Source organism: Colossoma macropomum, unplaced genomic scaffold (assembly GCF_904425465.1).
Source record: "Colossoma macropomum unplaced genomic scaffold, Colossoma_macropomum, whole genome shotgun sequence".
In the NCBI taxonomy this organism is placed as follows: Eukaryota; Metazoa; Chordata; class Actinopteri; order Characiformes; family Serrasalmidae; genus Colossoma; species Colossoma macropomum.
In genome coordinates, this window is record NW_023494809.1 from 14,481,429 (window position 1) to 14,495,071 (window position 13,643).

The window sequence follows — 13,643 nt, forward strand, 5'->3', positions numbered from 1 at the left end:
TCTTTAGCACTGTCACTGTGGGAATACAGGCTTATATCTCCATTTTCGTAATGTTTGATGTCTCTGCTGAAAAAAAAACCCATAGAACCCATTAAGTGTTCTATTGGTTCATGATGGTTTTGTAATGTGTTTTGGCACAAATACACAAAACACAAACACTGTTTGACAGTGTATTTGGTTACTGAGTGTGAGTAAAAGACTAAAGAATTTTACTTCAGCATTATCATTGACCACCATGCAGTCTGATCTAGAGACAATCTGTAGAAGGAATGAATTCCATCACAAGTAAAAATCCAACTTTTAATTTCCATTAGTATAAAAAAATGTAGTGTTTTTTCTTCAAAAAGTAGAGAAAACTGGTAAAAAAAAAATATATTAATAAAGCAGAATTTTTCATAATAAGCATGTGATCCACCATTCAAGGACGTTTCTCATTCTAACCATGGACTTTTTACCCTCCTCCCATCTGGCAGACGTTACAGGAACCTCCGCTTCCGCACCAGCAGGCTCAGAAGAACTTCTTCCTTGAGGCTGTAACCCTGCTGAACTCCACACTGTCACTTTAACTGCATCTTTGCACTCACTGCACTGTTATTGTACTTTACACCGATCAGGCATAACATTATGACCACCTCCTTGTTTCTATGCTCATTGTCCATTTTATCAGCTCCACTTACTATATAGGTGAACTTCGTAGTTCTATAATTACAGACTGTAGTCCATCTGTTTCTCTGCATACTTTGTTAGCCCCCTTTTACCCTGTTCTTTAGTGGTCAGGAACCCCATGGACCCTCACAGAGCAGATACTATTTGGTGGATCATTCTCAGCACTGCAGTAACACTGACTGTTAGTGTGTGTTGTGCTGGTATGAGTGGATCCAACACAGCAGTGCTGCTGGAGTTTTTAAGCATTGTGTCCACTCACTGTCCACTCTATTAGACACTCCTACCTTGTCAGTCCACCTTGTAGATGTAAAGTCAGAGACGATGGCTCATCTGCTGCTGCACAGTTTGTGTTGGTCCTCCTCTAGTCCTTCATCAGTGGTCACAGGACACTGTTGGCTGGATATTTTTGGTTGGTGGACTGTTCTCAGTCCAGCAGTGACACTGAGGTGTTTAAAAACTCCAGCAGCACTGCTGTGTCTGATCCACTCAGACCAGCGCAACACACTAACATACCACCACCACATCAGTGTTACAGCAGTGCTGAGAATGATCCGCCACCCAAATAGTACCTGCTCTGTGAGACTCCATGGGGGTCCTGACCACTGAAGAACAGGGTAAAAGAGGGCTAACGAAGTACGGAAAAGGGACTACAGTCTGTAATTGTAGAACTACAAAAAGAGATGATTGTTAAGGAATAGAAAAGGAGCTAATGTTTTATATACCAAATAAAATTAAGAGCTTCAATCAATAATAAATGTGTAACCAAGTGCTAGACTGTCATAACTTTTAAAAAGAGGTTTCTTACACCGCCAACCACATAAAATACAAATAAATAAATTTTAAAAAACACAAGTTCAGGGGGAAACAGTTTTGGTCTAGTTACTCGACAGGAGGCAGAGGCTCATTCAATCACATTTATTACCCTTCTTTAATACATTAAAAACATTAAAAAGAAAAAAAATATATAAAAATCAACAATCAATAAAAAAAACAAAGAATAGCTTTAAAGTCCCAGGAGCAGTCTAAACAATGCAGGGAGCAGTTACAAGCAGTCCTTCATGGTTCACAGCGTGGGGGCAAACACCTGCCCAGAACAAGGAAACAAACTGGCAGTAACAAGTTCTTTAAATCAAGACTCAGCCCCAACGTCTAACTTCACAAAGCCTTAGTAGAAAGTAAAGTTCTCAACGCTAAAACATAGTTTACATCACAACAGCAGTAGCTTAATACATAAGAAACTGGCCCATCGTCTTTTCTTCACTGTCACTACACACCACTACATTCACTGTAGAAAAGGCTGCAGATACTCATGCCTGTCCAAGTAGCTATCGCAACCGCCACCCGGAGCCTACAGCAACTCGCTAGTGGTGTGTGGCCTGGTCCTCGGCCTTCTATTCATCCCGCTCACCGGCGCTGCTGTCGTCACCTCATGCTGGTGCCTTTGTCGAGACTCTCGCGGTGTCGTGATTAACTGCTTCCTCTCTCTCTCGTTGCGAACGGGCTTCTCCATTGCGTGTGGCAGCTCTCAACTTCGTTCACGTGCTCCGCACGCCGCAACTCTTGTAACCACCCGTTTCCAGCTCTTCTCGCTGCACTGTGCTCTCGGAACTGCTGCCGGCAATCGCTCCTCAACAATGGCTGCTTCACACTCTCCTGGGTCCATTTTAAAATAAAACCCAACTACACCTTCGCGCCTCTTTCTCTCTGCTGATTTGTCCGTCATTAATGCAAGGTCCGATTTGGTTGGCTAATCATTGTACAGACTGAGGGCAGATGAAAAGAAGTCAGAACAAAATAAGCAGGTTTCCATGCAGTACTCTGTTCTTCATCTGATGTTCACTGAAACATGATAGATCTTTCCTTTTAGCTTGATTTGAAAAGATCTACAAACTTACCTGCACTCAGGTTAATGCAGTACAGAATCAGCTTAATATTACAGCTGACCCCCTGATAAGCTCATTTAAGCTATCAAAATATCCTAATTATTATTTTAATGCTGGTAATATTTTTCTGAGGACATTTTCTCAGGACATTTGCCAGCTTTTTGTTTGACTTTTCCCATTTGTGATGATGCTAGCTGGTCTAGCATATAACCAACAGCCATGAACAAAGACTAAAAGAGACGAAGGTATGACTGAGCCTTTTATTTTGATTAACGTAAAGAGACAGTTACTTACTTGTTTCCTGGAAAGAGTGATGGCGCGGGTCGTTTGGTCCTCTTGTAGGTCTGCAGGCCTGGGAGGGACACAGGGTCAGGGGGTGCACAGGTCGACCTGGGAAAAAGAAAAACAAAACTGTTAATGAACAATTGCTAATGCTGAACATTGGCCATGAATGACATCAGTAGATATATGTACTTGAAGTAAATGCTGAATATGTGTGTATTGTGAACGGGAATGTCACTGTTTTGCCTTACGAATACCTGAATTTAATTTTGGTTTAGTCCACTGGGAGGGGGTATAGGTATTTAAGGAGATGCCCTGTCTAGGTAGAGGAGGTCTACCTGCTGCAAGTAAGAAGGCTAGTCTCACTGCTAATATGCACCCTGAGGTAGAGAGGGAAATTAAGTGAGAATAGTCAAGGAAGAGTAACAAAATGCCTGTCATGCATTTGAGTTTTAATTTTTTTTGTGTAAATAGTTGTGTGCAAGTACCATGGTGAAGAATCTTTTATAGTGCTGTTTGGATTTTCGAAAACGTGTGCAATAAAGAAATGGGGAAAGAGAATCATTTAACAAGTCTTCTGCTTGAACTTCTTCTAAACATGCCAATGCGGTAACCTCCAGGCCACTTCGAGTCCACTCTACCACACCGTTCCACCTTAAATGGTGCAGCAGTCACATTCTGAACATTCTGGATTAAAACATTTTTGAGCATTAATGTGTAAAATTTAGTTGGGATGATGTGACTAAAAAACATGTTTACATGATTTTTAAGGTTTCAGCTAATGGGAGACCTCAAATCCAGACATACAAGCAAATTCATTACAGGAATTACTCCACGTTACAACCAACAATGAAGTTTTAATGTGAACGTAGCCATTTGTTTCATCTGAATTATGCATAACATAGTGAACTGAGCACTTACCTATAGCTATGCTGAGCCGAATTCATCAGACGTCTGCGTCCTGGAAGACTACAAGACACGCCCACTCGGCTCCCCTGCTTCTTCTAGGATGGTGCAGCATATCGCGGTAAGTTGTTTTTCTATTGAGAACTATGTACTTAATACTTATAATTATTTTATTTACGAAGTTCATTTCATACCCCATTTTTTACACGGTATTACTAAAAGAGACTGATTCATATTGTATAAATATATTAAAATCTGCTTGACTGTAAAGTTGCTGCATTATTCATTATTCAGCTTGTCTCAGTCTTCACGCTGATTAGCTTAAAAGGTATGCTCCTCCCGCTTTGTAATGAAAACCTGCAAGTGACATTCACTGAATTATCTTCAAAAGTGCAGCAGATACATTTTGTGTTGTTTGGGTTAGTTAGCTGATAAATTAACATTAGGAATCATTTAGTTTTACTTGACATGCTGTGACCTTTCAGTGTTCTCTTCTTAAATGTGCCATCAGCCAATCAGATTTCAGCAGGTATTTGAAAGCCTTCTAATTGGCCAATCACCACGAAACTTGATAGGTATCTCTAGGTATGGACTGTCTACTATCCATTGATGTATGACAGATATTGGCCACTGGGGGGCCCTGCTCATGTTTTAAAACACTAAAATGAGTAAAAGTCTTATACTGTACAGATTATAAACATACAGTTAGTATCAAATAATGCAGAAAAGTGATTATGACAAGTTTGCAAAGTAAGTCATTTACTAATTCTTATCATGTTTCTATAAAATGCACATGGTTTGAATTTGACCTACATTGAACTAGTCCTACAGTTTGCATTTTATCATCTCAAGTCTGGTCAAGAACCAAAGACTGGAGTCTGAAAGTAAGTAATTATCAAAAAAAAAATTGGCTTTTTCACAAAGCATGTCTGCAACATGTCAGTGTTGGGCAGAGTTTTTACAACTCCGTTATCTGTAATTCACACATACATCATCTGATTGAGACCAAATTTAGTATAGACATACAGAATAATACTCTGAGGAAGCATGCCAATTGTGGTCTAACCTGACCTCCAGGGGGCGCTACAACATGTAATCATATATAAATTATATTACATTAAATCATCTCTTGCTCAGTTTACATTAAAAAGTCTTCAGACAAAACTACACTGCCCTTAAACGTGTTTGACTAAATTTTACCGGTAAGCGAACACTGTGATTTATACATATTTTCATGACAGTAGTGCTATGAGGATATGGCATTGTCCGATTGACACCAAACTTGGTACACCTGCTCTAAGCCTAACACTGAAACAAGCTGCAAAGTTTAGTAGGTATATGGTAATAGGGGGCGTTAAAACAATCATTCCACATGGTGATCATATATGCAAATTAATCACATTATAAAACAATAATTTCATACACATATTCCAAAAAACACAACAGATATTGCTCCAGTGTCTGTCATCCTATGCACAAACCAAAAAACGAGTCATTCTACTGCAGCATGTAAAAAAGCATATACTGCCAAATCGATTCATTAAGTTTGTGTATTTGCACTCCATCTAACTGACTTGTAAGTCAATTTGAACAATTTATAAAATGAGTATTACCAAAACGTTTTCCACCAAAACAGCTACCTTTAATTTAATGCCTTTCATATTATGAACATATCAACGATGAAGTCCAACTACAGCTGCATTTTAAAGTAATTGGCAGCTGAAGTTACCAAATCTCATTTTTACCCCGCCTGATTGTCTCATGAGTCCAATTCCAATAAGTAGACCAAAAAAAGAAAAAAAAAACACATTTTCGAGTAAAGTCTGTCATGCTATGAACAGACCTTATATGAAAGATAAGGTCCATTTACTGCAGAATTTTAACACAAAAGGCTGCATTTGGAAGCCTTAAAATTTTTCAATGATGATTAAAGTTCATGTTTATGTACAAATCTTTACTGACATGTACCCGAGGAGGGTCATGGCCAAAATAGCAATGTTGGGCTAACTTGCAAGTTTGAACCCCACAAATCGCTGCTTGCGGCTATATTTATTATTATTATTATTATTATTATGTATGTTTTTTCTGTGGAGGTTGCAGTTCACATTCAAAGAAAAAGAGCAGTACTTATTTTTAACTTAATTAACTTATAACTTCCACGCCACGTCATCAATAAAAATGCTTTATAACAAATATCTCACCTTTTTTTTTCCCAGCTCTTTGTAGATCATCATCAAGCCAGGGGTGCCTAGCCCTGGTCCTGGTGATCTTCTGCTCTGGAGAGTTTCAACATCCCTGTCTCTACTATTCAGAGGCTCCAGAAGGCCTTCATTAGCTAGCTCAGATGTGTTTAGATCGGAGTTGGAACCGAATTCTCCAGTGTAGTTGATCATTAGAACTAGCATGTCTACATTAAGCTGTGCTCAATGTTTTGGCTAGAGTGACATTGTCATTGATATCCACTATTCATTTATAATTTGATTATTTTATTTTTATTACAGCACGTTTAGAGTTTATTTCCATTATTGAAAGTAATAAACATGTTCTGATGAAGCTAAATTAGCTTAAACAACATTCACTGCTTTTTAAGTCTTTGTGGTCAAATTTGGCAAATGAGATTAATTTTATTACATTTTTGTTGTTTTTGTCAGATAGTCAGTGTAAATGTGAGAGCCTGGAGGACTCAAGTGAGAGCCTGGAGCATTCGAGTGATGATTCTTCCTCTTCTGATGAAGACTCCTTTTTAAGTGAGGAAGACTCCCAAAAAAAAGAAGAGAAACAAGGTAAAGAAAATTAAAGGCAAGAAGAAGAAGAATAAGCAATATCGTACTTCACTCTAATCCTGGCTGCCACCATGTCTTAAATCTGAGAGGGACTTTACAGTGATTTCTTTATTCAATAAGCAAATGGTAAGTAATTTAATAGTTATTGTAAACCTGTTTCTGTAGGTTGTTTGCGTTTCATTGATTGCCCTTATTATTTTTTATATTTTTTTATCTTTAGAATTTGTTTTGTGTCTTCTAGGCCGCTTCTCCTTCTGGGTCACGGGGGAGCTGGAGCCTATCCCAGCAGTTATTGGGTGAAAGGCAGGATACACCCTGGACGGGTCACCAGTCCATCGCAGGGCAGACACACAGACATATACATTCACTCACACACTCATACCTAGGGGCAATTTAGTGTGTCCAATCAGCCTGACTGCATGGACTGTGGGAGGAAACCGGAGAACCCGAAGGAAACCCATGCAGACACGGGGAGAACATGCAAACTCCACAAAGAAAGGACCCTGGTCGCCCTGCCGGGGAATCGAACCCAGGCGTACATACATATACGTACAAAAATGAATAAATACATTTTTTGATCATGGAAAAAGAGCATACTTCAAGAAATGTCTTGAATTTATTTATACATTTCCAGACATCAACTTTTATTTGGGCTATTTCTGTATTTCTACATTTATTTATTTCTACATGTATTTCTTTCTGTACTTCTACATTTACATATTTCTACATTTATTTCTGTACTTCTACATTTATTTCTATATTTACACATTTTTACATGTATTTATTTCTGTATTTCTGTACCTGTATGTTAATAAGGTAGGCGGTCCTAACCGCACTCTAAAGCAGGACTGGTTGAAGAGGTGGGATTATTTTGGCTCTGCTACTACTGCCTTGGCCTCCAGTGGCTGGTTTCTGGTACACTGGAACATTGCCCGCATTGCCTTTAGTCGTGTTGCTGATGGCATTTTTTTTGTACTATCCATTGCTAATGATTTAAGATCATTAGCGAATGATTTTGAGTACCACGCATCAAATGACTACCTTCTATTTCATCTGGAAAGATCAATGGTTAGTTTAGTTCAGCTCAGTGCTGATATGGATGTGAACCTTGACCTAACTATGTTAGACAGTCTTCAACAAGTCGCCCGCCAACTTCACATTCTCTTAGAGATGGAGGAAGAGAATGTTGGACGTCCATCCTACATTTTACCTCCGACTATAATCGAGGCTCACCTCCCTTTGCGCCACACCGCTGGAGACATGGCACAGTTGTTCAAAGTGTGCGAGAGAACAATTAGAGGATGGCACAGTATGGGATATGGTCATTTATACTCAACAACCTGTCCAGTCTGTCTGCTTTTTTTCATCTTTGTTTTTTCTGTAATAGGTAGTGAAGCAAGTATGTTTCAGTTTTCAGATTTTACAATACAGCAGGCTATATCGCTACTGCAAAGCTAGAAACAGAAATACCACTGGTAAGATACATATTAAGATACATATTTGCACTTCATTCATTCCAAAATATATTTTTCAATATTTTCAGATGGCCTTAACTACTGGATTTGTGCTTTAGTTCATAATTTAGTTCTGAGGCAGCCCTGGCGACTTTTAATACACATTAACATTGGTTTGACACCTATGTTATTTTGTTTATAAACTCATACACTGTGAAAGGTTTTAACTTTTACAAATTAAAAGAAAACTTCTTAGACAAAGTTATCCTGAACTATATAACCTTATCTTGGTTTATTCTGATCATACATCTATTGCAGTTTGTCTGTACTGGAAGGGAGTTCCCTTCTCTGTTGGTCTTCCTGAGAGTTAAGGATAAAGGCTGCTGTCTTGCTGTACATTGTCCTGTCCATTGAGGTAAATTTGTGGTTTCTGATATTGGGCCATAAAAAAGTGACAACTTAAAGCTCATTTGCCCAAGTTTAGATTCAACCTCATACATGCGTATATATGAAGAACTCATAAGGTGTTACATTGACGTAATTTCTGCAGGAAACAGCAGCTGGTTTTAAACCATGAGGTTTTAATTTGAGGTTTTTGTCCCAGACAGCACAGATTTAAAGTCATCATAAACCTTTAATTACAGCTAAGCTAGTAACCAAGCAACTGACCTTTTCTGATCATTGTATTTTGTTTGTGCTGTGGTCATGTTTGTGTCATGTTGACTATGTTTTTGATGATCATTGTCAACAGTCTACTGACTCCAGTGGAAGACAACGATCTGGATGAAACTGTGGCCCAAATTCTGCAACACCGTCCCAATGTATAAAAATCACTGCTGTTGGAACAAAATGTCATTTCTCCAAAAAGGTAACTTTACAGGAGAAGAAAAGAACGTTCTTAACTTTTAATGCAAGTGAAAGGAGAAATATTTATTTCTGAGTAATTTTGGACCATTTATGTTGATCCATTTATCATGAATCTTTTACACAACATAAAGGGCAACTGCCTTTTTCAAATTATGTCAAAAAAGAAAAACAACAAACATGGAGATATGAAGTTTTGTCCCGACAGCAACGATAGGGCTGATGTTTTAGTCTGTCCATTATGGTCATTTGCCATACTTTATGTTCATTAAAGTATCCTTTTCAAGTCTGCCCCCTTTTACCCTGCTTTTCAATTGTCAACTGTGTTGGTGTGTGTTGCGCTGGTGCGAGTGGACCAGACACAGCAGTGCTGCTGGAGTCTTTGAACACTCTGTCCACTCACTGTCTACTTCTACCTTGTTGGTCCACCTTGTAGATGTAATGTCAGAGTCGATGGCTCATCTGCTGCTGCGCAGTTTGTGTTATTCATCCTTTTCAACACTGAGGTGTTTACAAACTTCGGGCACTGCTGTGTCTAATCCACTCACACCTGCACTACACCCACTAACACATCACCACCATGTCAGTGTCACTGCAGTGCTGAGAATTATCCACCACCCAAACAATATCTGGTTATATGGTAGTCCTGACCATTGAAGAACAGGGTAAAAGGGGGATAAACAAGGTATGCAGAGGAACTGATGGACTACAGTCTGTAATTGTAGAACTACAAAGTGCTCCTTTACAGTAAGTAGAGCTGAAAAAATGAACAAAGAATGTAGAGGTGGACGTAATGAATTGGCTGGTCAATGTATATACACTGAGTTTTTGGTCACTGCAATTATGTCCCTTACAATATCAATCAAGGGCGATATGGGAAAATCCACAGCTCTTGTTGGGAATAAAAACGCTTTCTAAAATTTAGCTGAACTTAATTCTGAAGTTGATATGTGTTTTCAGCACATTCCGAAGTTTCTTCAGAAGTTAGTGTTTTAGTACTAAATGCCCTCCTAGTGTTTCCATGCACAGTATTACTATGCTATATAGTAAAACAGAGCAAATGTTATACTTAAAAGACTGTAACTCTGGTAGAACCCAAATTAATCTAATTATCCCAGACTGGTCAAGCTTCACCTTAACTTAAGATGAACTTAAAAAAGCATTTTTACTTTGGATCTGAAATGGCTGGTATGTACAGGAGGAACAACTGGTGACCAGTCTGATTATTCCAAACTGAATACTGAATACATAAAATACAGTTTCATACAGTTCTAGGCCCCATTTCCAAAAACTATCTTAAAGCTAAAAGGCTAATATGTAGCCTCTATCTCTTTTGGCTGGTGGTATATATTCACTTTCTGTATCTTTTTTTTTTGTTTATTTATGGTGTGTAGCCTATGTTGTATGCCACATGCCTACACACAGCAAGGCTAATATGGAAAGTTTCACAGAATGACATAATTACCACTTTTCCCATCAGAATAGAGAGGCTTTGGAGAGACGTTTACTCGGGAGTGCTTGATCTCTGCTACAACAATCTTTACCAACCTTGAGAGAGAAGGCCTTCTACACTGGTGCTTTCTGCATCACATTCAGAAGCACCTAGACTTTTTCCAACGTGCCTGGGACTGCCACTACGCACTTAGGGAAATCAGTCCCCGCTTCAGCTGTGGACTTGACGTGCATGAAGCAGAGCAGGACCCCATGCAGGAATTTATTCTTTTTTTATCCTGACTGTCCTAAATTGTACATTAACATTCTGTGTACCTTATCTGACATAATTCAATAGTGAAATGAAAAGTGTTTCATTCATTAGTGAAAGAGACCATTCTAAAGCCCTGTGCTGCACACTTGCAACATAATGTAACTATTAGAAGTAGACTGAAACCTGACACTAAATGAGGGAATTTATTATTTTGTTTTAACATTTTTGCTAGTATTCAGATCAAACAAGAAGCAGTATTTTGTGATGAAAATAAGACACTAGCTCTCTTATATACATATTTATTTATTGGCTCCAGGACAATTGTAATCAAGCCCCTCTGAAATGCTGTAAAACAGCCATTAATATATGTTAATCCAACAAGTTACTTAAAAGGTAGGTTCTGTTAGGGTAGCAGATAAACTAAATGAAAATGGTTTTCAGATCTGTATCAAGAGTTAATGACCATGATAATCACTTATTTTGGCTGAACAGACCCTTTAACTACATCTCTTGCCATTAAAGGTTGACATGGAATATGGAGTTGACCATTCCAAAATCAGTACCAACACTCCAAATAGCAGCAAGGATGTCTCTTTAAAAGTTGCTGTATTCTTTGTAATGTCCTGGGAGTTTAAGCAGGTAGAAGCAGGTGAAAGACTTTGGGAAGCTGCTCTCCACCACTTCAGAATTTAAGTGACTGGGGAGCACATTACCCAGAACTGCACAAGTTTCCAAGCAGGTTTGGAGATGCCACCACAGGGAAGAAGAAAGTAATTTATGTTCTTGCTTGAAATTTTTTCTAATAAAAATCATTGAAGCAGAAGCAAAAAGTTCACTAATATTTATTTTTTTCCATTGTTACTGTTGTTAGAGGAAATTAGAGGAAGGACACTCATGTCACCTACAGTAATTTCTTTGTGACCTTTATGGAGCTACAGTCAAATAACTAAAGTACAAATTTAACTTAACATTTTCAATAAATGTGCGAAGGAATCCTGTGATCCTACACTTCCAAAGAGACATCACTGTTTTCATCTTCGTCTTGTGCTGGCCAGTTTATCTTGTCCAAGACATCTGACAGGATAATTTTTAGCAATAATTAAAAACTTGCTTTCCAAAGAGCCATGAGAAAATTAAAAGTACAACTAGAAAGGGAAAGTTTGTGAACAAATTTTAAGTTGGCTTGAAAAAGCCAGTTAATAACATTGAAACGTTAAAATGGTAGAAGACTCTTGATAGTTGTTAAAATGTTGCCAAAATGTTGCTAAGCAGAAGCTGCAGTACCCGTGGTGGATGGTAATTTGTTGCTAGGTGCTACCGTGAATGATGTTCCACCTTAAATTCTGTGCCGCCTTAAATTTATTGCTATGTTAGTTGCAGTTCCACCTTAAATTTAATGTTATGCTAATAGAAGTTCCATATTCTGTGCCCAATTAATTTTAGTGCTACTTTAAATGGAGTTCCACCTTAAATTTTGTTCCACCTTAAATTTGATACCACTTTAAAAAGAGTTCCACCTTAAATTCTGTGCCACCTTAATTTTAGTGCTACCTTAAAAGCTGTGCTACCTTAAATGCGGTATTCAATTCACGGCCACCTTAAATTTAGTGCTAACCTTAATGCAGCTCCACCTTACATAAAGTTCCACCTTAAATTCTATGCCACCTTCTTAATTTTAGTGCTAGGTTGATTGAAGTTCCACCTTAAATTATGTGCCACCTTAACTTTAGTGCTACCTTAAAGAGAGTTCCACCTTAAGTTCTGTGCCACCTTAATTTTAGTGCTATATTACTTGAAGTTTGACCCTAAATTTAATGCTACATTAAAAGAAGTTCCACCTTAAGTTCAGTGCCAAATTATACTCAGTGTTACCTTAAAAGCAGTTCCGCCTTACATTCAGTGCTACTTAAGTGCCATTCCTCCTTAAAAGCAGTTCCACCTTAAAAAATTCATTATTTGTGCTGATACTGCTGTGTATTAGGCTGTGAGCATATGAGACTATGTGTTCCGTGCGTGAGTGTGTGTGTGAGAGGTGCCCATTGTGACATCACAAATTTTAACTTCTCCAAAATTCCTCCCATTCATTCCTATGGGAAAAAAATTGTCGGTTAATCGTCTGCAGTATGAAAACCGTGCGTCGGATCGCTTAGAAAAGTACAAGCACACTATTCGGGTACAGGATCTACGCTCCTGCAAAGTTCGTGGTTCTACGTCAAAAACTGTAGGAGGAGAAACTGTTTAAATTTTGGGCGCGGAATAAAAATAATAACTAGAAAAGTGCATTTCCTAAAGGAAACGGGGAATGGTTGCGCAGCAGTTACTATGGAAGTCATTAGGAGGAATGAGAGATGACACATAGAGGAGTATGGGTCAGTAAGGCTGTGGATTAGAGCTTGGAGACGTGATCTGAAAGAGTACATGTACTTTGATGGCTGTTGAGAAAAAGACAGATTAGGGCTTTGTTGCAAAAGAAAATGTATGTATGGGACGCTATGGGAGGAACGAGGAATGAAAAAAATCATGTAGAGGAGTGCGGGTCAGTGTGGCTATGAATTAGAGCTTGGGAATGTGCCCATGCATTTCGGTGCAGCCACACAATGGAAAAAACAGGGCTATGGTTTGGCTGAAAATAAATGGGACTCTAAGGGAGGAACGAGGGATGAAAAAATCAGAAACAGAGGAGTGCGGGTCAGGATGGCTATGGACTACAACTTGGGGATGTGCCCTGCGAGAGTACGTGCATTTCGGTGGCTGTCGGACAAAGAAGTAATACAGTTTGAGTGGTGGCAAAAATGAATGAGACTCTATGGGAGGAACGAGGGATGAAAAAACGACAAATAGAGGAGTGCGGTTCAGTATGGCTATGGATTAGAGCTTAGGGATGTGCCATGACTGAGTACATGCATTTCGGTGGCTGTAGGGCAAAGAAGTAATAGAGTTTGAGTGGTGGCGAAAATGAATGAGACTCAGTGAGAGGAACGAGGGACGAAAAAAAGACAGAAAGAGGAGTGCAGGTCAGAATGACTTTGGATTAGAGCTTGGGGACCTGCTCTGAGTAAGTACATGTAGTTTGTTTGCTGTCGGCTAAAGAAGCAATAGA